At 41.6% G+C, this 23,968-nt stretch overlaps 1 protein-coding gene across 1 annotated transcript in view; it reads left to right on the top strand.

Annotated features, from left to right (window-relative positions):
• LOC126095679 (uncharacterized) overlaps positions 1–23,263 on the top strand; it is a 151,679-nt gene extending 128,416 nt beyond the window's left edge. The window contains exons 7-8 of the mRNA XM_049910436.1: positions 9,384–9,566; positions 23,148–23,263. The gene's annotated coding sequence lies outside the window, so the exon portion shown is untranslated. The remainder of the gene's footprint in view (positions 1–9,383; positions 9,567–23,147) is intronic.
• Positions 23,264–23,968: the final 705 nt, after the last annotated feature.

Genomic DNA, 23,968 nt, shown 5'->3' with positions numbered 1-23,968 from the left:
AACAATGCATTTGGCAGATTGTACCTTAATGATATGACATCCAGTTCCGAAAATTATATAATCCTCAACAATATTAAATCTCCATGACGGACACATCCAGACCATCTGCTCGCGCTAACACTTCAGACCTCTAACCTCCATCACTGCTAACTATTAACTTCCAACCACCATCACTGCTGGCTATTCACTCCCAACTGCCATCACTGCTGGCTATTAACTTCCAACAGCGAGTCCGACCAGCCACAGAGTCTTTTACAGAGGGCGCACAGTGCTGTCAATGATATTAATTCAGACAAAAGCATTGCCAACATAGAAACACATAAAGAGGCTACTTCAATATAACTCCAATCAGCACAGCTCTGTGCCAAAAAGGTACTTTTCACATGGGAGTTAAGCTTTATAACAAACTTCCTGAAAACATAAAAGCTATTACTGAGGTCAATCTCTAAAACCATATTTACAGCATCACTGCTTTTACTCCATTGAAGAATATTTAAATTTATGATGTGTGTTATATAAATACGTGTGTATAAGTGTATTATCGTAACCTTAAATACATATGCCTAGAAATGACTTTCAGCTCTGTATTTATAACTTGACTTGTCCACTGTCTTATGCATAAGCTGCTTTGTAAACAACAGGACCAATAAATACAACAACAACAACTGTTCCATTCAATTCAATAGTAATGTTATCCCCTTCTGTGGTTGGTTGTCTTGTCTTGTCAGATGTACTTATTTCTGATATTATGTGACTGTTTCTTGACTTTTTAATAACCTTTCTAATTAATTTTGAGTAGTTTTTGTAGTGCACAACTACTGCAGGGTCTCTACTTGTTCTTGTCAAAAGATACATTCCCCTTTTCATTTTACAAGGTACTTTAATCCCCTTAGTGATCCATGGTTTTTTACATGGCTGTTTAATGTCCCTTCTGATTAGCTTATGCAGAAAGCTATTTTCAAATACTGATACGAATTTATCATGGAATAGATTAAATTTTATATTGGCATTTGGTTCTTTATAAATTTCATCCCAGGTTATTTCTTGTAAACTACTCTTAAAAACATTTATCCTGTAGTCATTAATGACTTTAACTAACTTCCACTGAGGTGTATCCACACTGTAAGGCACTATGCCATTTACCCTGACTAACTGTGCATTATGATCAGAGAGAGCATTTATTACTGGGTAAACAGTTATTTTCTTGCTTTGTGCCTCATCAAAGAAAACATTATCAATTAGGGACCTACTGTCTATATCCACTCATGTTGAAAAGTTAACTACTGAGAGCAAATTGTAGGATCCAAATAAGGTTTCCAGATCATTTTTCCTATAAGAATCCTTTAGAAAATCTACATTGAATTCACTACAGACTATTAATTGCTTGCTGATAGCTGATAGACTGTACAGTAAGTAATCCCAGTTCCTTATAAATAATTCAAAATTTCCCATTGGGGATCTATATACTGTTACAATTAAAAGTGAACTGGTTTTCAGCATTAATTCACAAGCACACATTTCTATGTGCTGTTCACTACAAAATCTACTTGTGTCAATGCTTTTGAACTTGCATTCTTCATATGCAACAACTCCTCCTTTTTCCATATTACTTCTGCATGAGTACACTGCTAGACTGTAATCCTTTACATGTAACTTGTCTAACTCTGTGGTTATGTGTTACTCAGGCGGGCACAGGATGGCTATCTTTTCCTCTAAATTTTGCAAGCGGGCAAGAAGCTCTTCTACCTCACTACTCAATCCTCTAATATTTTGGTGGAATAAGGTAACCTTACTTTTCTGTGCATTCTTGTGGGGCTCTTCTGTTATAGTGACTTCTTTCAAAACAACCAAACAGCACATTGAAACCACAATAAAGTCCAAATACAACAGTAGGTTCATAAATAAAGTACATCACTTATCACTGAAAGCATGTTTATTACTGACTCCAACATAAAGAAACCAGACATTGGCTTCGTGTGTGTGTGTGTGTGTGTGTGTGTGTGTGTGTGTGAGAGAGAGAGAGAGAGAGAGAGAGAGAGGGAGAGAGAGAGAGAGAGAGAGAGAGTATTGTGCGTGTGTACTTGTGCTTGTTGGCCAAAAGCTTAAATGTTTAGTAGTCTTTTGATTGTGCCTGTCTGCAACTCAACACCTCCTCTACATAGGGAGTAGCAGTGTATGCTATTCATAACATTGTTGTAAACACTACATAACAAATAATTGCTGGTGGTCAGGGCTGAGTTGTCGACCCGCGGCGTGCTACCCAGCGATATTAACCACGAAGCCACAAAGCATGCACCGCAGCACGTGGCAGTATTATACACATAATGCTTTACGGATTGAAACAAAATATGAAAATTGCTTTACAAGTAAGCCACTATACTGAAACCAAACCAGATAAAGTATTTAACAATTACAGAAATACTATATTCACACAGAACTAATACCCAGAATTAAAAACATTCCCACATACAGACTTAATGGGAAGCCATAATCCATAGAAATAAAAAGAAAATATTGTATAAAACTAAGGCACAATATTTTTATTCAGATATCCACACTACCAAAATACAACTTTTACCTCTCAAACCATATGTTCATAATCATCTTATTTCATATCACAATTCTTCCTATATTTTGCTAGTTTCCACATTTACTTGAAACAGAGAAAACAGAAAACTCAGGAGCAATATTCTCCAAAAGAAACATAAATATGTATGCATAATTAACACTTTGACTGCTGCACACGTACTGTTAGATATTTAACCACCAGGCGACCAGGCACACAGCATCAGGTCAGTGGCATTCAATGTGTTAATGTATGAGCTGAACATTTTTTTTAATTTTTGGAGGAGTCTAGTAATTTATTTCAAGCCTTTCTTTGGTACTAAGGGGTTATAACGTACCAAAATAGCATGTTAACTTATTTCTAAATAGTGAAGTCTTTTCTAAGGTTTTTTGCTACTTGGAAATTGTTGTGTAGCAACAGTATTAACGAAGATCTTGCCAGTTAAGTGAAACTATCTTTCCATGAATCTGATGATTATTATTCTAATATGTTGCTTTCTCTTTTCAGTGAAGCACATGTCTTTATATGCTATGCACTTAATCACTTTCTTCATTAGTTGGTATGATATTTGTGTATCTTTATCTGCTGCATTTCCTCATAATGTGATAAAGTATGATGGGTGTGGATATATTCAACCATAGTACATTATTGTAGTGCCTCTGCATTAACAATTTGTAAATTAACCACCTTTAGGTATACAGGGTGCACCATTGATAGTTACCGGGCCAAATATCTCATGAAATTAGCATCAAACGAAAAAACTACAAAGAACGAAACTCTTCTAGCTCGAAGGGGGAAACTAGATGGCTCTGTGGTTGGCCCTCTAGATGGTGCTGCCATAGGTCAAACGGATATCAACTGCATTTTTTAAAATAGGAAACCCCATTTTTTAATTACATATTCATGTAGTATGTAAAGAAATATGAATGTTTTAGTTGGACCACTTTTTTCGCTTTGTGGTAGATGGCGCTGTAATAGTCACAAACGTATAAGTATGTGGTATCATGTAACATTCTGCCAGTGCAGATGGTATTTGCCTCGTGATATATTACCCGTGTTAAAATGGACTGTTTATCAATTGCAGAAAAGGTCGATATCATGTTGATGTATGGCTATTGTGATCAAAATGCCCAACGGGCATGTGCTATGTATGCTGCTCGGTATCCTGGACGACATTATCCAAGTGTACGGACCGTTCGCTGGATAGTTATGTTATTTAATGAAATGATAGTTATGTTATTTAATGAAGTGTTCAGCCACATGTGAAATGTTAACCACGACCTGCAACAAATGATGATGCCCAAGTAGGTGTTATAGCTGCTGTCGCGGCTAATCTGCACATCAGTAGCCGACAAATTACATGAGAATTGGGAATCTCAAAAATGTCGATGTTGAGAATGCTACATCAACATCGATTGCACCTGTTCCATATTTCTATGCAGCGGGAACAGCATGGCGACGACTTTCAACGTTGTGTACAGTTCTGCCATTGGGCACAAGAGAAATTACGGGACGATGACAGATTTTTTGCACATGTTCTATTTAGCGACGAAGCATCATTCACCAACAGCAGTAATGTAAACCGGTATAATATGCACTATTGGGCAACGGAAAATCCACGATGACTGCGACAAGTGGAACATCAGCGACCTTGGTGGGTTAGTGTATGGTGCGGCATTATGGGAGGAAGGATAATTGGCCCCCATTTTATTGATGGCAGTCTAAATGGTGCATTGTATGCTGACTTCTTGTATAAATTTCTACCAATGTTACTACATGATGTTTCATTGCATTACAGAATGGCAATGTACTTCCAACATGATGGATGTCCAGCACATAGCTCGCATGCGGTTGAAGCAGTATTGAATAGCATATTTCATGACAGGTGGATTGGTTGTCTAAGCACCATACCATGGCCCGCACATTCACTGGATATGACGTCCCTGGATTTCTTTCTGTGGGGAAAGTTGAAGGATATTTGCTATCGTGATCCACCGACAACGCCTGACAACATGCGTCAGCGCATTGTCAATGCATGTGCGAACATTACGGAAGGCGAACTACTCGCTGTTGAGAGGAATGTCGTTACACGTATTGCCAAATGCAGTGAGGTTGACGGACATCATTTTGAGCGTTTATTGCATTAATGTGGCATTTACAGGTAATCATGCTGTAACAGCATGCGTTCTCAGAAATGATAAGTTCACAAATGTACATGTATCACAACTGAAATAAAATTTTCAAACATACCTATGTTCTGTATGTTAATTTAAGAAACCTACCTGTTACCAACTGTTCATCTAAAATTGTGAGCCATATGTTTGTGATTATTACACCGCCATCTATCACAAAGTGAAAAAAGTGGTACAACTAAAACATTCATATTTCTTTACATACTACACGAATATGTAATAAAAAATGGGGATTCCTATTTTAAAAAACGCAGTTGATATCCGTTTGACCTATGGCAGCTGGCCAATCATAGCGCCATCTAGTTTCCTCCTTCAAGCTAGACAAGTTTCGTTCTTTGTAGTTTTTTCGTTTGATGCTTATTTCATGAGATATTTGGCCTGGTCACAATCAATGGACCACTCTGTATATCTGTTCTCACTTTTGAGTAGGTTTTATTTTTCTGTGCCAGTCAACAACATCACTTTGAATTTGTTTCAGTCTATCTAAAATATTATTTAATTTTCAAGTTTAAAATTATAGAATTTGTCATGGCTGTGTTCTGCTGCTATGAATTTCATATATGTTGATCTTTTTGGTATTACTAAATTAATTACTTTCACTGAAATATTGTATTTGACTTATTTAAGTTTTGAAAAATTTTTTCTAGCTCTTCTCTTGAATCAGTGCTTGCCATGGGAAAGTTGTCCTCCACATGCATGATTACCTTGTTACTAACTGCTGCAGCCAATACCAATTACATGTAATATAAAAACCAGTGACTCTGAAACTGATCCCTGTGGAACAATATTGGTCCAACTTAAAAATATTATATGCACTTTGGCCTTCCCTATCAATATGATACTTTATCAATATAACAGAGGGAAACATTCCATGTGGGAAAAATATATCTGTGTCAGCTTTCAGACAACACCACACACAAAGTTTGCCAAGGTAATCCCATTCCTGATGTCCAGGCGGAGCTTCAAGGAATCCTCAGAACCTTAGGCCCCCTACAAAACCTTTACCTGACTCCATCAACCTCCTGACCCCACCGACACCCCACACCCCTACCTTCTACCTTCTTCCTAAAATTCACAAACCCAATCATCCCGGCCACCCCATTGTAGCTGGTTACCAAGCCCCCACAGAACGTATCTCTGCCTACGTAGATCAACACCTTCAACCCATTACATGCAGTCTCCCATCCTTCATCAAAGACACCAACCACTTTCTCGAACGGCTGGAATCCTTACCCAGTCTGTTACCCCCGGAAACCATCCTTGTAACCATTGATGCCACTTCCTTATACACAAATATTCCGCACGTCCAGGGCCTCGCTGCGATGGAGCACTTCCTTTCACACTGATCACCTGCCACCCTACCTAAAACCTCTTTCCTCATTACCTTAGCCAGCTTCATCCTGACCCACAACTTCTTCACTTTTGAAGGCCAGACCTACCAACAATTAAAGGGAACAGCCATGGGTACCAGGATGGCCCCCTCGTACGCTAACCTATTCATGGGTCGCTTAGAGGAAGCCTTCTTGGTTACCCAGGCCTGCAAACCCAAAGTTTGGTACAGATTTATTGATGACATCCTCATGATCTGGACTCACAGTGAAGAAGAACTCCAGAATTTCCTCTCCAACCTCAACTCCTTTGGTTCCATCAGATTCACCTGGTCCTACTCTAAATCTCATGCCACTTTCCTTGATGTTGACCTCCACCTGTCCAATGGCCAGCTTCACATGTCTGTCCACATCAAACCCACCAACAAGCAACAGTACCTCCATTATGACAGCTGCCACCCATTCCACATCAAACGGTCCCTTCCCTACAGCCTAGGTCTTCATGGCAAACGAATCTGCTCCAGTCCGGAATCCCTGAACCATTACACCAACAACCTGAGAACAGCTTTCGCATCCCGCAACTACCCTCCCGACCTGGTACAGAAGCAAATAACCAGAGCCACTTCCTCATTCCTTCAAACCCAGAACCTCCCACAGAAGAACCCCAAAAGTGCTCCACTTGTGACAGGATACTTTCCGGGACTGGATAAGACTCTGAATGTGGCTCTCCAGCAGGGATACGACTTCCTCAAATCCTGCCCTGAAATGAGATCCATCCTTCATGAAATCCTCCCCACTCCACCAAAAGTGTCTTTCCGCCATCCACCTAACCTTCGTAACCTCTTAGTTCATCCCTATGAAATCCCCAAACCACCTTCCCTACCCTCTGGCTCCTACCCTTGTAACCGCCCCCAGTGTAAAACCTGTCCCATGCACCCTCCCACCACCACCTACTCCAGTCCTGTAACCCGGAAAGTGTACACGATCAAAGGCAGAGCCACATGTGAAAGCACCCACGTGATTTATCAACTGACCTGCCTACACTGTGAAGCTTTCTATGTGGGAATGACCAGCAACAAACTGTCCATTCGCATGAATGGACACAGGCAGACAGTGTTTGTTGGTAATGAGGATCACCCTGTGACTAAACATGCCTTGGTGCATGGCCAGTACATCTTGGCACAGTGTTACACCATCCGGGTTATCTGGATACTTCCCACTAACACCAACCTGTCAGAACTCCGGAGATGGGAACTTGCCCTTCAGTATATTCTCTCTTCTCGTTATCCGCCAGGCCTCAACCTTCGCTAATTTCAAGTTTCCGCCACTCATACCTCACCTGTCTTTCAACAACATCTTTGCCTCTTTACTTCCGCTTTGACTGACATCTCTGCCCAAACTCTTTGCCTTTACAAATGTCTGCTTGTCTCTGTGTATGTGCGGATGGATATGTGTGTGTGTGTGTGTGTGTGTGTGTGAGTGTATACCTGTCCTTCCCCCCCCCCCCCCCCCCCCCCCCCCCCAAGATAAGTCTTTCCACTCCCGGGATTGGAATGACTCCTTACCCTCTCCCTTAAAACCCACATCCTTTCGTCTTTCCCTCTCCTTCCCTCTTTCCTGATGAAGCAACCGTTTGTTGCAAAAGCTTGAATTTTGTGTGTATGTTTGTGTTTGTTTGTGTGTCTATCAACCTGCCAGCGCTTTTGTTTGGTAAGTCTCATCATCTTTGATACTTTATTAACACGTACACTCACTGTTTCCCACATGTGAATTTTAGAACATCACAGAAAAGGTTTGAATCTTCGGTGTTATAGCAATAAAACGAGGCCTATCTTTTGTTTTACACAAAGACAAGTTATATGATCATTTCACTACATTTGGTCATCTGTTTACTCCCAGATGCTTAGGTGGCACGAACTACATGGATCTGCAGCTAGTGTCAATGAAATTTCTGGCAGTTTTCGTTTGTATTGTCTTATTCTTGTCAGGCAATTAAGTGGCACAAATCAGGAAGAATTTATACTTACCATGATCTTTGCAAATCATTGCATGAACCCTATCCTTGCTAATAACTATTTCCCCCAAAACAAATCTTAGAGGCAGTCATCAGTTTCATGCCAGCATTTGCTGCATTCCTTTGATATTATCTGCACTGCTGGTTTGTTAATCGGCAACTTGAACATGGAGCATCATTAACAGTTTCCTTTGCTTATTGGAAGTGTTTGATCAGCAGTACCTAAGAGGAGAAAAATATCGAAATCATCACAAACATTTGCTTGATGAAGCTTAAAATCTTTCTGTTGGCGACCTGTACACTGCCAAAATCATGATCCTGCCTGGATCCTATTCTATTAGCAAGACAGTCCTAGTGTCTCATTTGCTTTTTAACACACATATTACCTGCCAACAGTGCACACCAGCATGTTGCTGTATTAGTCAGTCCAGAAGACATTTCATGCTTCACAAATCCAATGGTGCTGTCCTTGCACCTATTCACCCTTTTTTATGTGAAACAAATAGACATGCAATTGTGTCTGTTTGTATGTCCATTTCCACAGCAACTGTTATAATCAGTTATTATTTGTTTTCCATCCTAAACTTATTTTATGTATTTTCAAGTATTTCTTGGGACAGTTCTTAGAGGTGGAACTTCTATTTTGGTGGTGAAATAGAGGATTGGTGGGAAATTATTTAACTTTAGCAGACTATAAAGTAATAACGGGGCATCTGCAAAACTATTACTGAGCTCCAATTTACAGATGAAAATATTATTTTGGAAAGCTCAGAGTTTTTATACTAGAATGACTGTGATTTAATTCCACTCTCAACTTTACTCATCTCTGCACTCGTACTTCGTGTCATTACAGTCAACAACCAGATCTTGCCATAGGATGTCAAGCACTTCCCTTAGATTAATAATCATATCTCCTCAAACACAACTATTGAAATGAAATTAATTATTATGTGAAATGTGCCATAACTGCCAATAAAGAATCTTCAACAGTGTCATTGGTATTCAAAACAAACTAAATGTGTTTAAGGCCATCATAATTCTTACTCATCCTAATCTCATAGGTGACTGCTAAAGATAGACTACTAGCAGAAGACATCCAAAATCTCTTGCGAGTGATCTTGATCTGTGAAGGAACTTTTGACTGAAATGGCAAGATATATGCACAAATTTGTTTTGGAAAATTGATGGCATGATTATTAAATATAAAATTTGTTGGCAGACCATGTAGTTCATTGTTTCTAATTGTACCTCCCAAAGCAAATAACGCATTTTTGATTTTTTAGGGACTGGTCAAAGAAGACAGATGAGGCAGCAAAAATTCTCTATATTTGCTCTGATGCAAAACCTGAGGAAATGCAAAATCTGGGAGAATACTGCTGCTTTTTTCTGCATGGTATCTACTGTCCACAGATGTCTAGAGTATTATGGAGAACGATGTTGAAAACACAAAGAAGAAAAGTGGACAGGTAGGAAAGAACTGTTATAAGAACAGGCAAACAATAATCTTAAATTACTGCTAGAGGTGACCAACAGCACCACCATTGTGGACAAGTTCATGGTTTAAGAATCAGACTCAACAGTCACCTAAAAATCTGTAATCACAAGAGATGAAGAAGGTGATTACATTCACTTGAAGGAAGGCAGGAAGATTAGAGTTTAACTTTCTGTTGACAGTGTGCTCATTACAGATGGTACACAAGCTCAGATTATGAAAGGGGAAAGGAAATCAGCTGTGCTCTTCTCAAAGGAACCAAGATATTTGCCTGGAGTGATTTAGGGAAATCACAAAAACGTAAATCTGGATGGTCAGACAGGGATTTGAATCATCATTCTCCTGAATATGAATCCACTGGGCTAACCACAGTACCACTAGAGAGTGACAGTCTGTGGCTACACAGTTAAAAGAACTATTCAGGGGCACCTATGTTCCCTGTGCTTCATATCACGGAGATGGTACAACTTCACACAATTTGTTATTATTATTGTTGTCCAGTAATGAACTGGAGAGAGATCTGCAGCATGTGGCCTATCCACATCTGTTAAAGTCTTAGTTACCTGTTTCTAATCTTTTTGCCACACAGATGTTTTTTTTTTTTTTTTTTTTTTTTTTTTTTTTTTGCATCTGACTTCAATCAAATGAACTGAATCTTCTGTTTTATTCATCCTTAGTATGACAGCCAGCATATCAGTCTGTCTCATTTCAAATCATTACATTTGCTGAGAAACAAGAATTTTTTTCCGGCATGGCTGCTAAGTATTTTACAGTTGCCGTATGCTGTATTGGGACATAGAAATTTGGTACAAAGTAAGGACATATTCCTCTTCAGCCTGCATTTGCACATAACATGATCATTGATCCAAATAATGATATTTGAACTTCAGAAAAGAATCAGAATTTTATTGTCTCATGATGTTCAAACATATATCATTGATTTAAAGTACAGGAGACTCATCAATATAAATTATGTAACAGACAGACATACAGTGCCTCAGAAAAACTAAAATCAGTAGTGTAGCAGAGAGAGAGAGAGAGAGAGAGAGAGAGAGAGAGAGAGAGAGAGAGATTACAAATGTGTTTCATTACTGCACAAAGAAATCTTCATCATCATTTAAAAATCTCATGAGTGAATATTAACATTTTTGCACTAGGATGGCACATAGTTTTATCTTCAGTGAACCTAGTTCCATACTGTGAAAGTTTTTCATTTTTAATTTATTATAAATTTTCGTAGCCATGTGCTGAGGAGACTGGGACTAGAGTTATAGTATATGAGATGGCAACATGAAATTATCTTTGTTTCATGTGTCATTCACAAGCTAAAAATGGTTTTCTATAATTATGTCTGGATTGGTATGGATAGAGGCAACAGTTCATCGATCCCAAAAGGTTATTCCATATCTTACAATAGATACAACATCAGGGCAATGAGAAAATTGTGACAGCACTTTAGAAACCTGCTTCTTCTTAGTTGACAGTTAAGAAACGAGCAACTTAATTTAAATGTTCTGTATTTCTCTTGGAGATGATCTGTGTGAAGGAAATTGCAAAACTGTTAGTATGGCTGAAGATATTGAAGCTGCAAAATGTGATTTTGGACTGTTGTTGTTGTTGTTGTTGTTGTTGTGTCTGCAGTCCTGAGACTGGTTTGATGCAGCTCTCCATGCTACTCTATCCTGTGCAAGCTTCTTCATCTCCCAGTACCTACTGCAACCTACATCCTTTTGAATCTGCTTAGTGTATTCATCTCTTGGTCTCCCTCTACGATTTTTACCCTCCACGCTGCCCTCCAATACTAAATTGGTGATCCCTTGATGCCTCAGAACATGTCCTACCAACCGATCCCTTCTTCTAGTCAAGTTATGCCACAAACTTCTCTTCTCCCCAATCCTATTCGATACATCCTCATTAATTATGTGATCTACCCATCTAATCTTAAGCATTCTTTTGTAGCACCACATTTCAAAAGCTATTCTCTTCTTGTCCAAACTATTCATCATCCATGTTTCACTTCCATACATGGCTACACTCCATACAAATACTTTCAGAAATGACTTCCTGACCTTTAAATCTATACTCGATGTTAACAAATTTCTCTTCTTCAGAAACGCTTTCCTTGCCATTGCCAGTCTACATTTTATATCCTCTCTACTTCGACCATCATCCGTTATTTTGCTCCCCAAATAGCAAAACTCCTTTACTACTTTAAGTGTCTCATTTCCTAATCTAATTCCCTCAGCATGACCCAACTTAATTCGACTACATTCCATTATCCTCGTTTTGCTTTTGCTGATGTTCATCTTATATCCTCCTTTCAAAACACTATCCATTCCGTTCAACTGCTCTTCCAAGTCCTTTGCTGTCTCTGACAGAATTACAATGTCATCGGCAAACCTCAAAGTTTTTATTACTTCTCCATGGATTTTAATACCTACTCCGAATTTTTCTTTTGTTTCCTTCACTGCTTGCTCAAGATTGAATAACATCGGGGAAAAGCTACAACCCTGTCTCACTCCCTTCCCAACCAATGCTTCCCTTTCATGTCCCTCGACTCTTATAACTGCTATCTGCTTTCTGTACAAATTGTAAGTAGCCTTTCACTCTCTGTATTTTACTCCTGCCACCTTCAGAATTTGAAAGAGAGTATTCCAGTCAACATTGTCAAACGCTTTCTCTAAGTCTACAAATGCTAGAAATGTAGGTTTACCTTTCCTTAATCTAGCTTCTAAGATAAGTCGTAGGGTCAGTATTGCCACACGTGTTCCATCAATTCTACGGAATCCAAACTGATCTTCCCCGAAGTCGGCTTCTACCTGTTTTTCCATTCGTCTGTAAAGAATTCGCGTTAGTATTTAGCAGCTGTAACTTATTAAACTGATAGTTCGGTAATTTTCACATCTGTCAACACCTGCTTTCTTTGGGATTGGAATTATTATGTTCTTCTTGAAGTCTGAGGGTATTTCACCTGTCTCATACACCTTGCTCACCAGATGGTAGAATTTTGTCAGGACTGGCTCTCCCGACGCTGGCAGTAGTTCTAATGGAATGTTGTCTACTCCTGGGGCCTTGTTTCGACACAGATCTTTCAGTGCTCTGTCAAACTATTCACGCAGTATCGTATCTCCCATTTCATCTTCATCTACATCCTCTTCCATTTCCATAATATTGTCCTCAAGTACATCACCCTTGTATAGACCCTCTATACACTCCTTCCACCTTTCTGCTTTCCCTTCTTTGCTTAGAACTGGGTTTCCATCTGAGATCTTGATATTCGTGCAAGTGGTTCTCTTTTCTCCCAAGGTCTCTTTAATTTTCCTGTAGGCAGTATCTATCTTACGCCTAGTGAGATAAGCCTCTACATCCTTACATTTGTCCTCTAGCCATCCCTGCTTAGCCATTTTGCACTTCCTGTCGATCCCATTTTTGAGACGTTTGTATTCCTTTTTGCCTGCTTCATTTACTGCATTTTTATATTTTCTCTTTTCATCAATTAAATTCAATATTTCTTCTGTTACCCAAGGATTTCTACTAGCCCTCATCTTTCTACCTACTTGATTCTCTGCTGCCTTCACTACTTCATCTCTCAAAGTTACCCATTCTTCTTCTACTGTATTTCTTTCCCCCATTCCTGTCAATTGTTCCCTTATGCTCTCCCTGAAACTCTGTACAACCTCTGGTTTAGTCTGTTTATCCAGGTCCCATCCCCTTAAATTCCCACCTTTTTGCAGTTTCTTCAGTTTTAATCTACAGTTCGTAACCAATAGATTATGGTCAGTGTCTACATCTGCCCCTGGAAATGTCTTACAATTTAAAACCTGGTTCCTAAATCTCTGTCTTACCATTACATAATCTATCTGAAACCTGTCAGTATCTCCAGGCTTCTTCCATGTATACAGCCTTCTCTTATGATTCTTGAACCAAGTGTTAGCTATGATTAAGTTATGCTCTGTGCAAAATTCTACCAGGCGGCTTCCTCTTTCATTTCTTAGCCCCAATCCATATTCTCCTACTACGTTTCCTTCTCTTCCTTTTCCTACTACCGAATTCCAGTCACCCACGACTATTAAATTTTCGTCTCCCTTCACTATCTGAATAATTTCTTTTATTTCATCATACATTTCTCCAATTTCTTCGTCATCTGCAGAGCTAGTTGGCATATAAACTTGTACTACTGTAGTAGGCGACGGCTTTGTGTCTATCTTGGCCACAATAATGCATTCACTATGCTGTTTGTAGTAGCTTACTCACACTCCTATTTTCCTATTCATTATTAAAGCTACTATTGCATTATCCCTATTTGATTTTGTATTTATAACCCTGTATTCACCTGACCAAAAGTCTTGTTCCTCCTGCCACCGAACTTCACTAATTCCCACTATATCTAACTTTAACCTATCCATTTCCCTTTTTAAATTTTCCAACCTACCTGCCCCATTAAGGGATCTGACATTCCACACTCCAATCCGTAGAATGCCAGTTTTCTTTCTCCTGACAATGACGTCCTCTTGAGTAGTCCCCGCCCGGAGATCCGAATGGGGGACTATTTTACCTCCAGAATATTTTACCCAAGAGGACGCCATCATCATTTAACCATACAATAAAGCTGCATTCCCTCGGGAAAAATTACGGCTGTAGTTTCCCCTTGCTTTCAGCCGTTCGCAATACCAGCACAGCAAGGCCGTTTTGGTTAATGTTACAAGGCCAGATCAGTCAATCATCCAGACTGTTGCCCCTGCAACTACTGAAAAGGCTGCTGCCCCTCTTCAGGAACCACGCATTTGTCTGGCCTCTCAACAGATACCCCTCCGTTGTGGTTGCACCTACGGTACGGCTATTGGTATCGCTGAGGCACGCAAGCCTCCCCACCAACGGCAAGGTCCATGGTTCACGGGGATTTGGATTAACATTGATGAGAGGTGAACGAGGTAGCTCACACCACTGGCATATCAGAATACAGAGTATAGTACAGCATACATTTTTAGAAACAGTCCAACTGATTCTAAATGCTGCTTTGTTACTGGAGATGAGAGGTTTTGTAAAATACTACCTACAACATTCCCAAGCAAAGTCCAGTCCAAGGCCAATTAGAGTTTTGACTATAACAAATAGAGCCCACCACAATATCTCCATAGCCAATATGACAAGACTCACAGTGTGCACTCCACTGCACCTATCATCACTGGTTTTGGCCAGCCCCAGGCTGGTTTATATAGTGGAGTCTGGCATGGTCCCATCAGATTTGTGATTGAGGATCGGTGCACCACAGTGCTCAGTAGTAGTGTAGCACCAGCTGCTCAGTTTCCTTGGTAATGTTGGGTTGTGCCACTACATTCCCTCCCTCCTCCTCCACCCTCAAAGCAGTGACCACTGGGCTAGAAGATGAAGGTGTTGCAGATCATTGGGGGAATTGGGATGGGTTGATGTTCATAGACTTTGCCATGGAAGGCCAAGACAGGACAGTCTCAAATGGGCAATGGTTAGATCACCAGGGGACCAGAGGGTCCAGTGGGGACAGAAAAGCAGGTGGCGGCTGACCAGGAGGGTTGAGGTAAAGTTGGTTTTGATGACGCCATGGAAGACCACAGTATATGGAGGCCATAGTATACAACAGAGTTTCCTGGTAGCCTGAGATCATCTCTCAAGATGCAGGTTGGGAAGTGCCCACACTGGGTGCTTATCTGGAAATGAGAAGTCTCAGGGATGATTTGTACCTGCAATGGATGCAGCATATGCAAAAGGTCGAGTTAGGGCAACCATGAAGCCGCTCCACCGGGCAGTGGCACTTGATCGGCATGTCCCTATAAGTTTCTAAAAAGCTACAGAGAACATTAGGTGCAGTGTTTGATGTAACTGACTTGTGGAACTGTGTTTTAAGGATGTGGATAAAGCTTTCTGTGTGGCTGTTGAATGCTAGGTGAAATGCCATCATGTGAAAGTGTTGAACCCTATTACAGGTGCAAAAGCATTTGAAGTCATAGGAAATAAACACTGTCCTCTCATCAGAAACCAACATATGTGGGGTGCCTTCAGGGGCAAAGATTTTTTCCAAGGCTTCAGTAGTAGCAGCAGTAGTGAATGGGACTTGCAAAATGCAAAATGGGAATAGGACCAACCACATGGAGGTCAAAATAACCAGCACAATCTAAATTGATACCCTCCCATTATTCCACAGTGTCAGGTCAGGGAGGAAATGGCTGGGGAGGTGCAGCTCGATGGGCCTGATAGGCGAAAGATTGGCAGACCAGGTCTGTGATGTCAGAGTCAATATTTGACCAGAATGCAAGCTTTTGCACCAAACTTTTCATCCAGAACATGCCCCTATGGGCAGCAAACGTGAAGTGCAGTTCTTGTGGTCTCAGAGAAGGAGAAACCAGGATGTGGCAGTGGTCCTCATCCAAGACCCATGACAAAATTTATCCATAAAATATTGAAGAAGGGGATGAACAGATCCTGAAAGGTAACTGTTTATAATGGTTAAGGTTGTATGCTGTATTTAGCACTAGGTACATTTGTGATGCGGCATCCAAGGGGACTTGAAAATATGCCTCTTTGTGATCAATTTTACTGAATAGAGTTCCATGGCCTAATTTTATAAGGAGTTCACCTTGTCTTAATAGAGGACAAGCTTCCACCTCAGCCTATGCAATGATTGTTACTTTGAAATAGCCACAAAGGTCAAGGTGTTATTGCATTTGCGCACTGTTACCGGTGGAGTGGCATATTGACCATGGGGACTAGGCATTTAACATGTCTTTATCAGTGAGCTGATCCAGTCATGTTTGAGGGCACCCATAAGAGCCAAGGGCATCGGGCAAGGATTCAGAAGACATGGGGCAGCTGCCGCTTTAAAAGTGATGGGGGCTCTGAAATCAGTTGTCTTCCCTAGTACAGGCGAGGAAATTTTGGCATATTTATGAAAGAGAATCTTTAAGTCAGTGCAATGCCCTTTTGATTGCATGATTTCATGAACCAAAAATCCTAATGTGTGGAAAAAGTCTATCCCAAAAACATTGTCCATTTCAGGGTTAGCTACTACCAGAAAATTTACTGGATGAGTGACTTAGTTATAAGTATATGAAACTGAAAACCTTCCTAGCAAAGGCACATGATAGCATCCATAAGTCCAAAGATTTGTTTCATCTGCTTGCAATGACAGTGACTCTAAACTTAAGTAAGTAGATTGGTTTAGTAGTGACAAAGAAGCAAATGCAACTCACAAACACATGACCGCAGTTGTGCTTGCGTGTGTGTGTGTGTGTGTGTGTAACCAGGACACGTCTGAGTTTCCAGGCAACATCAACCTTCAGATAGTGACAATGTAATCCGCACACTTCACTGTGGCAGGATGTGATCTTCATAGACTGAAGCTGTCATGTACTCCTAGGAAAGATATGCAGTGGCATATGCATTTTTAATGTAATGCTCCCAATACAAGAACACTGATGGAACCAAATCACTTACTTTTAAAATATGCACAGGGTTGAAACATTCACCAAGGGCATGTAAGAAGAAAAACAGGATAAAAAAATAGTAGGATTCTCAGTCTAAGGGTTCAGTATAAACATATGTATGTATATAATAATGTATGGAAAGTTCTGATTGAGAATAACAAATTATTTAGGAATTAAAGGAGACGACTCACCGAAAGGCAGAAGCACTGTGTCATTGAACTACACAAACAGAAGGTACAGAGCTTTGCTAGCTTTAGGAATGAAATTGCTTTCTCAAGCTGTAGGAGAAAAACACACACACACACACACACACACACACACACACACACACCTGTCTCACTACATTGTGCTCAGTCGACTTCCAGCTCTTGACTACACACACACACACCTGTCTCACTACATTGTGCTCAGTCGACTTCCAGCTCTTGACTGGCGCTCGGTGAGTCTAATGGCGTGGAGGGTGGGGTGGGGTGAGGTGGGGGATGGAGAGGGGCTGTAGGCAGGTTGGGAGAAGCATCTACAGCTCATGGGAGAGTGGGCAGCTGTCTGTGGGCTAGTTAGTGGTGCAGGTAGAGGGGGCAGGTGGCAGACAGCTTGGCACACGATTTCACAGGCTAGGGCATGAGATGGCAGCACACAACTAGCTGACACATATTGGTTCGGGGTAATGGAAAGGGACAGTGTGTGGGTGTACACACACACACACACACACACACACACACACACACACACTGTTGGTTGGTTGGTTGGGTGGTTACCTTAGGTTTATGCTAGAGAGGGGAGTGAAAGACGTGCTGTAAGAATAGCTCTCATCTGTGCAGCTCAGAAAAGCTGGTGATAGTGGGAGGATTCAGATGGCATGGGCTGTGAAACAGCCATTGAAATCTTGCATGTAGTGCTCTGTTGCATGTTGTGCCACCGGGTGGTCCACCTTGTTTTTGGCAACAGTTTGACAGTGGCCATTCATTCTTGTTTTTTGCTGCTTGGTTGTCATAGCAGGGTAGAAAACTGTGCATTGATTGCAGCAGAGTTAGTATGTAACATGGCTGCTTTCACAGTGGCCCAACCTCTGATGGGGTAGAATAAGCCTGTGATGGGACTGGAGTAGTAGGTGCTGGGTGGGTGAATAGGGCAGGTCTTGCATCTAGGTCTTCACAAGGGAGTGATCCCTGTGGAAGGGGACTGGGGATGGGAGTTGGGGTGTTGCAGAAGTTGGGTGGGCAGTGGAACACAACTTCAGGGAGGATCTCAGGTAGAATGTCCCTCATTTCAGGGCATGATCATAGATAATCAAAGCCCTGATGAATGACATGGTTCAGTTGTTCCAGTCCCAGGTGGTATTGGGTGACAAGGGGGGTACTTCTTTGCTTTTGGTTCTTGGGATGAATCTGTGGATGCGGTATGTGTGGGGATATGGTATCGGAGATCTGTTGTGTGTTAGGTCTGGTGGGTATTTCCTGTCTGCAAAGGCTTTTCTGAGGCCTTCAGAATACTGCGGGAGGGAGTTCTCATCACCGAACATGTACCTGACATGGATGGCCAGGCTGTATGGGAGGGATTTTTGGTGTGGACGGGTAGCAGCTGTCAAAGTGCAGGTACTGTTGGTGATTGGTGGGTTTGATGTGGACTGAGGTGTGGATGGAGTCATTTGAGAGGAGGAGATTGAGATCTAGGAAGGTGGCACAATGGGTGGAGGAGGACCGCGTGAAGTGAATGGGAGAGAAGGTATTGAGATTGTGGAGGATGAGGATACAGTGTCCTGGCCTTGAATCCACATGATAAAGATGTCATCAATAAAGCTGAACCAGACAGAGGTTTGGGAAGCTAGGTGGCCCATGGAGAGGTTGGCTATGAGGGCAACATGTGGGTGTCCATTGCTGTGCCACAAATGTGTTTGTATGTCTTCCCTTCAAAGGTAAAGTAGTTATGGATTAGGATGTACTTGGTTACTTGTATGAGGAATGAAGTGGTGGGTTTGGAATCTGCAGGGTGTTGGGAGAGGTAGTGTTCAATTGTGGCAAGTCCATAAGCATGAAGGATGTTGGCAAGAGGTGGTTGGTATCATTAATGCAGAAGGCTAGGTTTTGGGCATTGGTTGCTGATGTTGGTCAACAAGGGCCAAGATTTTTTCAGTGGGGGCACTGTAACCTGCCACAGATCGTTAGGTTTGTGGATTTCGGGGAGCATGTAGAACATGGGTGTGCGAACTGTTGTTGGGGTGAGCAGGGAGATGGATTCAGAGGAGAGATTCTGAAAAGGGTGTAAGGATTTTAGCAGGGACTGGATGTTATGTTGGATTGGATGGGGTCACTTTGGAAGAGCTTGTTGATGGAGGTGTCAGACAGCTTGTGGAGGCCCTCTGGTTCATCACAACAGTGGTGGACACCTTTGTCTGCTGGAGCGTGATCAGGACGGGATCGTTTTTAGGTTGTGTAGGGCAGTCCTTTCTTCTGTTTAAATGTTGCTGTTCTTAGTAGGGAGGGAATGAGCTTGGAGTGACTGGCTGAGTGCAGGATCAGTTGGGGAATTCCTGGAAGATGGCCAGGGGATGGTTAGGCAGGAGTTTGGGGAGGGTGGTACAAATTGGGACAGGCAGAGTTTGATGTTAGGAGTGGACTGGCTTTAGTTGGAGGGATTGGTGGCAAAGAAGTGATTCCACTGTAGGGAGTGGGAGAAGGAGAATAGGTCTTTCACAAGTGCAACTTTGTTAAACCTGGAAGTAGGGCTAAATGTGAGGCCTTTGTATAGCACTGACACTTCTGTGGGGCTGAAGATTTAGGTGAAAAGATTAACAACAGTGTTTTGGGATTGTTTCGGTTCTGGATTTCGTGGAGTGCTGGTATGGGTTTTGGAGGATGTGATAGGTTGAAAATGTCAGCTAGGCAGGGTCTGGGCAGTACGAGCGAGGAGGAGGAACACTGGGGTAGTGTTGGGGTTGGATAATGGTGCCCCAAAAGTGGGAGAAGGATTTCAGCAGTTTGGATAGCTAGTGGAGGTGGTAGTTGGAATGTACCTCTAAGTGTTGGAGTGTCAGGATTTCAGTTTGGGTGATGAGGTGTAGGTAGTGGGGATTGCATAGCAGCAGTGACACAGTGACAATAAATCAGGCACGATCGAATTTATTTCACATGCACAAAGATATATCACATGTGATCTATATCGGTTAAAATAAAACCCCCTGCTCCTATACAATTCCTTTCCCTCCTTTCAACAATCAACACACCCTGTAACCACTTGCAAACCTTTACCCGCCACTTTCAGCTTCCTTCTCCAGTGCCATCATTATAATTTGGATCCAAGGCCAGACCAACACCATCCCTCCCATCCACTTCACCTGGTCCTTGTCCATCCATAGTGCTACCTTCCTAGGTCTTGATCTCCTCCTCTCAGATGGCTCCATCCACACCTCAGTCCACAGCATACCCACCCATCACCAACAGTACCTGCACTTTGACAGCTGCCACCCCTTCCACACCAAAATATCATACCACTCATGGCAGACACATCTGCAGTGATGAGAACTCCCTTGCCCAGTATACTGAAGGCCTTAGAAAGGCCTTTGCAGACAGGCAGTACCCCCCCCCCCCCCCCAGACTAATGCACAAACAGATCTCCCATGCCATATTCACACACACACACACACACACACACACACACACACACCTGATCCAACACACCCATCCCAAGAACCAACAACAAAGAAGTGTCCCTTTGTCACCCAACACCACCTGGATGGGAACGACTGAACCACATCCCTCATCAGGGCTTTGATTATCTATCATCATGGCCTGAAATGAGTGACATTCTACCAAAGATACTTTCATCCCCCCCCCCCTCCCTCCCCACAGTGTTGTTCACCTACCCAACCTCAACAACAGGCCTAGTCCATCCCTATGCTACTCCACCTCCAATCACCTGCCACTAGGATCATACCCTTTTGGAAGACCAACCTTCCATATGTCTCCATCCCTCCTCCACCCCCAACTCACCCCAGTACACTCATTGTGTACAAGTAAAGAGCTGGCAGTTAAACTGAGCAAAATGTAGGGAGACAGGTGTGTGTGTGTGTGTGTGTGTGTGTGTGTGTGTGTGTGTGTGTGTGTGTGTCTGTGTGTGTGATATTTCCTCTACAACATGAGAAAGGAATTTCATTTCGAAAACTGGTAAAGCTCTGTGGGATTTATTCATGTACCTGACAATGATGCAGCACTTCTGTCTTTCAGTGGGTCATCCCCTTTATTCCAAAATAATTAATTAATGATATGGTTATAATAGAAGGAAACAATCCACGAAGGAAAAATATACCTAAAAACAAAGATGATGTGACTTACCAAATGAAAGTGCTGGTAGGTCGATAGACACACAAACGAACACAAACATACACACAAAATTCAAGCTTTCGCAACAAACTGTTGCCTCATCAGGAAAGAGGGAAGGAGAGGGAAAGACGAAAGGATATGGGTTTTAAGGGAGAGGGTAAGGAGTCATTCCAGTCCCGGGAGCGGAAAGACTTACCTTAGGGGGGAAAAAAGGACGGGTATACACTCGCACACACACACATATCCATCCACACATATACAGACACAAGCAGACATATTTAAAGACAAAGAGTATGGGCCCATACTCTTTGTCTTTAAATAGTCTGCTTGTGTCTGTATATGTGTGGATGGATATGTGTGTGTGTGCGCGAGTGTATACCCGTCCTTTTTTCCCCCCTAAGGTAAGTCTTTCCGCTCCCGGGACTGGAATGACTCCTTACCCTCTCCCTTAAAACCCACATCCTTTCGTCTTTCCCTCTCCTTCCCTCTTTCCTGATGAGGCAACAGTTTGTTGCCGAAAGCTTGAATTTTGTGTGTATGTTTGTGTTCGTTTGTGTGTCTATCGACCTGCCAGCACTTTCATTTGGTAAGTCACATCATCTTTGTTTTTAGGTATAAAACAATTAATTATGTATATAGGTAGTTCATCTGTAGATTTTGATGAGTGAGTTTGCAAGTGTCTAAACATGTGCCTTAAATTCCCATATCTTCTTACTATATTGACCTTGGACTTAAATTTTTTATACCGCCAGTGGACCATAGCCTTCAGTATATGACAAATTTCTATGTGGTATTTCTGCCGTTCCTGAGAAACGGGTCTTAACAGACAGGCAGATGGACAACAAAGTGATCCTATAAGGGTTCTGTTTTTTACTGATTGGGGTACGGAACCCCAAAAACAGGGAGGGATCATTCTTAAAGTTAAACTGTGTCCCATCCATCTATAGGATAGTAGCCCACTTTGTTTGGGTCCAGTCACGTTGGACAAAGCACCACATTCAAGAGACACACAGTACCTTTTGTGTTAGGGGACTGTGTGTGAGGTCACTAAGGGAATGGAGAAACTTCAAGCTGACAATACATTGTCTGATGGCTGATGTGTGACTCTGAGGTTGCTGCAGGGGAGGCAGGACATCTTCAAGCAAGATTGCAATCCTGGCACTGGACTGTACAATGTAGATAAGCTCGTCCATAATGCTACACATACTTCCTCCCTCCTGCAATCTTCTCCACAGCTATGAAATGGTGCTTAGAGCAACAGTCGACTCCTGGTTCACCGGCCCTTGACTGTTACCAGGCTGTAATCTGTCAATGATTTGACCACATGTAATGTCACATCATGCTACAAGTATGTTCACACTGCGAGCCTGCTTCCATACAACATGAATATAGTATGCCAAATGCACAAAACGTGCAGTCTGAACCACTCTGCTCGAGACCTCAGACCACATGGACTTGGGTACACAAAGCAGTCTCCTAGTGGCATGCTGCATGTTGTATTCCATACTTTAGACAGTGCAGTGTCAAATGACAACAGTTTTTTGTGGGTCAAATATGGATATGAATGTACAGTCCCATGCAAGTACATTCCAAGACTTAGTGTGGCTTTATCAAGAAAGCTTAGCCGTCATCCGATAGTAATAATGTGTTTACCGTTTGCCTTCAGTGCAGACGTAATTGTTGATACAGTCCTCAGAAGTATTGTAAATGGAGACTGGAATATATGACTAAATTTAACTAATCTAAATCTCTGATTTATTGTTCTCCTTCTTTTTCTAGAGGCTCCATATCAGCTATGCTGTTGCTGATTAGCTACTAGCAAGTACTACTCTTTGCTGAGCACACATGAACTGGAAAAGACATTCAGTGAAGACGAGAAGTCAGTTAAGAATAGATGTCAAATGCAGTGTAACACTATCACAAGCAGTTGTGTCCAGTTTCTTTGTAACATTTAATATGTACAAACACTGATGTCACCACAAATAAAACTAACTTAAAGAAAATTGTACACAATTTATTTGTTGTATAAAAAGGAGATAGTAGACTATATAACAAAGGTTATTAGCATTTCATTGTTTTTGACTGTGATGTCAGCTTTGTCCCTTATTGGGTATCCATCAGAAGTGTGCATTTTTACAGCTCAGTCAAGGTAGGACTTTACTGTGTTGGATTAATGTTTTTTTATTGCATTTCAGTGCGAAATCTGCATTACAAGTTTGGTCATTAATTTAGTCCTGTTCAAGCAATCCTTCCCATTCTGAGATATTTACAGTTCACTACTACTTCTGCCCATCATATTTCTTTCTTTCTTTTTTTCATTTGTGCTCTTTTACATATTCTTTAATTAACTATCCACTAGGCCCATCATTACTATAGTAGGAATTGAAATTAAGTATACTGTACTAATTTGTGATGTACTGAAATAATCAGCAACCAGTCTATGTACCGTATTTACTCGAACCTAAGCCGCACCTGAAAAATGAGACTCGAAATCAAGGAAAAAAAAATATTTCCCGAATCTAAGCCGCACCTGAAATTTGAGACTCGAAATTCAAGGGGAGAGGCAAGTGTTAGGCCGCACCTCCAAATCGAAACAAAGT

The sequence above is a fragment of the Schistocerca cancellata genome, chromosome 8 (assembly GCF_023864275.1).
Source record: "Schistocerca cancellata isolate TAMUIC-IGC-003103 chromosome 8, iqSchCanc2.1, whole genome shotgun sequence".
Classification (NCBI taxonomy): domain Eukaryota; kingdom Metazoa; phylum Arthropoda; class Insecta; order Orthoptera; family Acrididae; genus Schistocerca; species Schistocerca cancellata.
Note: the sequence above shows the minus strand (reverse complement) of the source record. Positions and strands in the feature narration are given on the sequence as shown.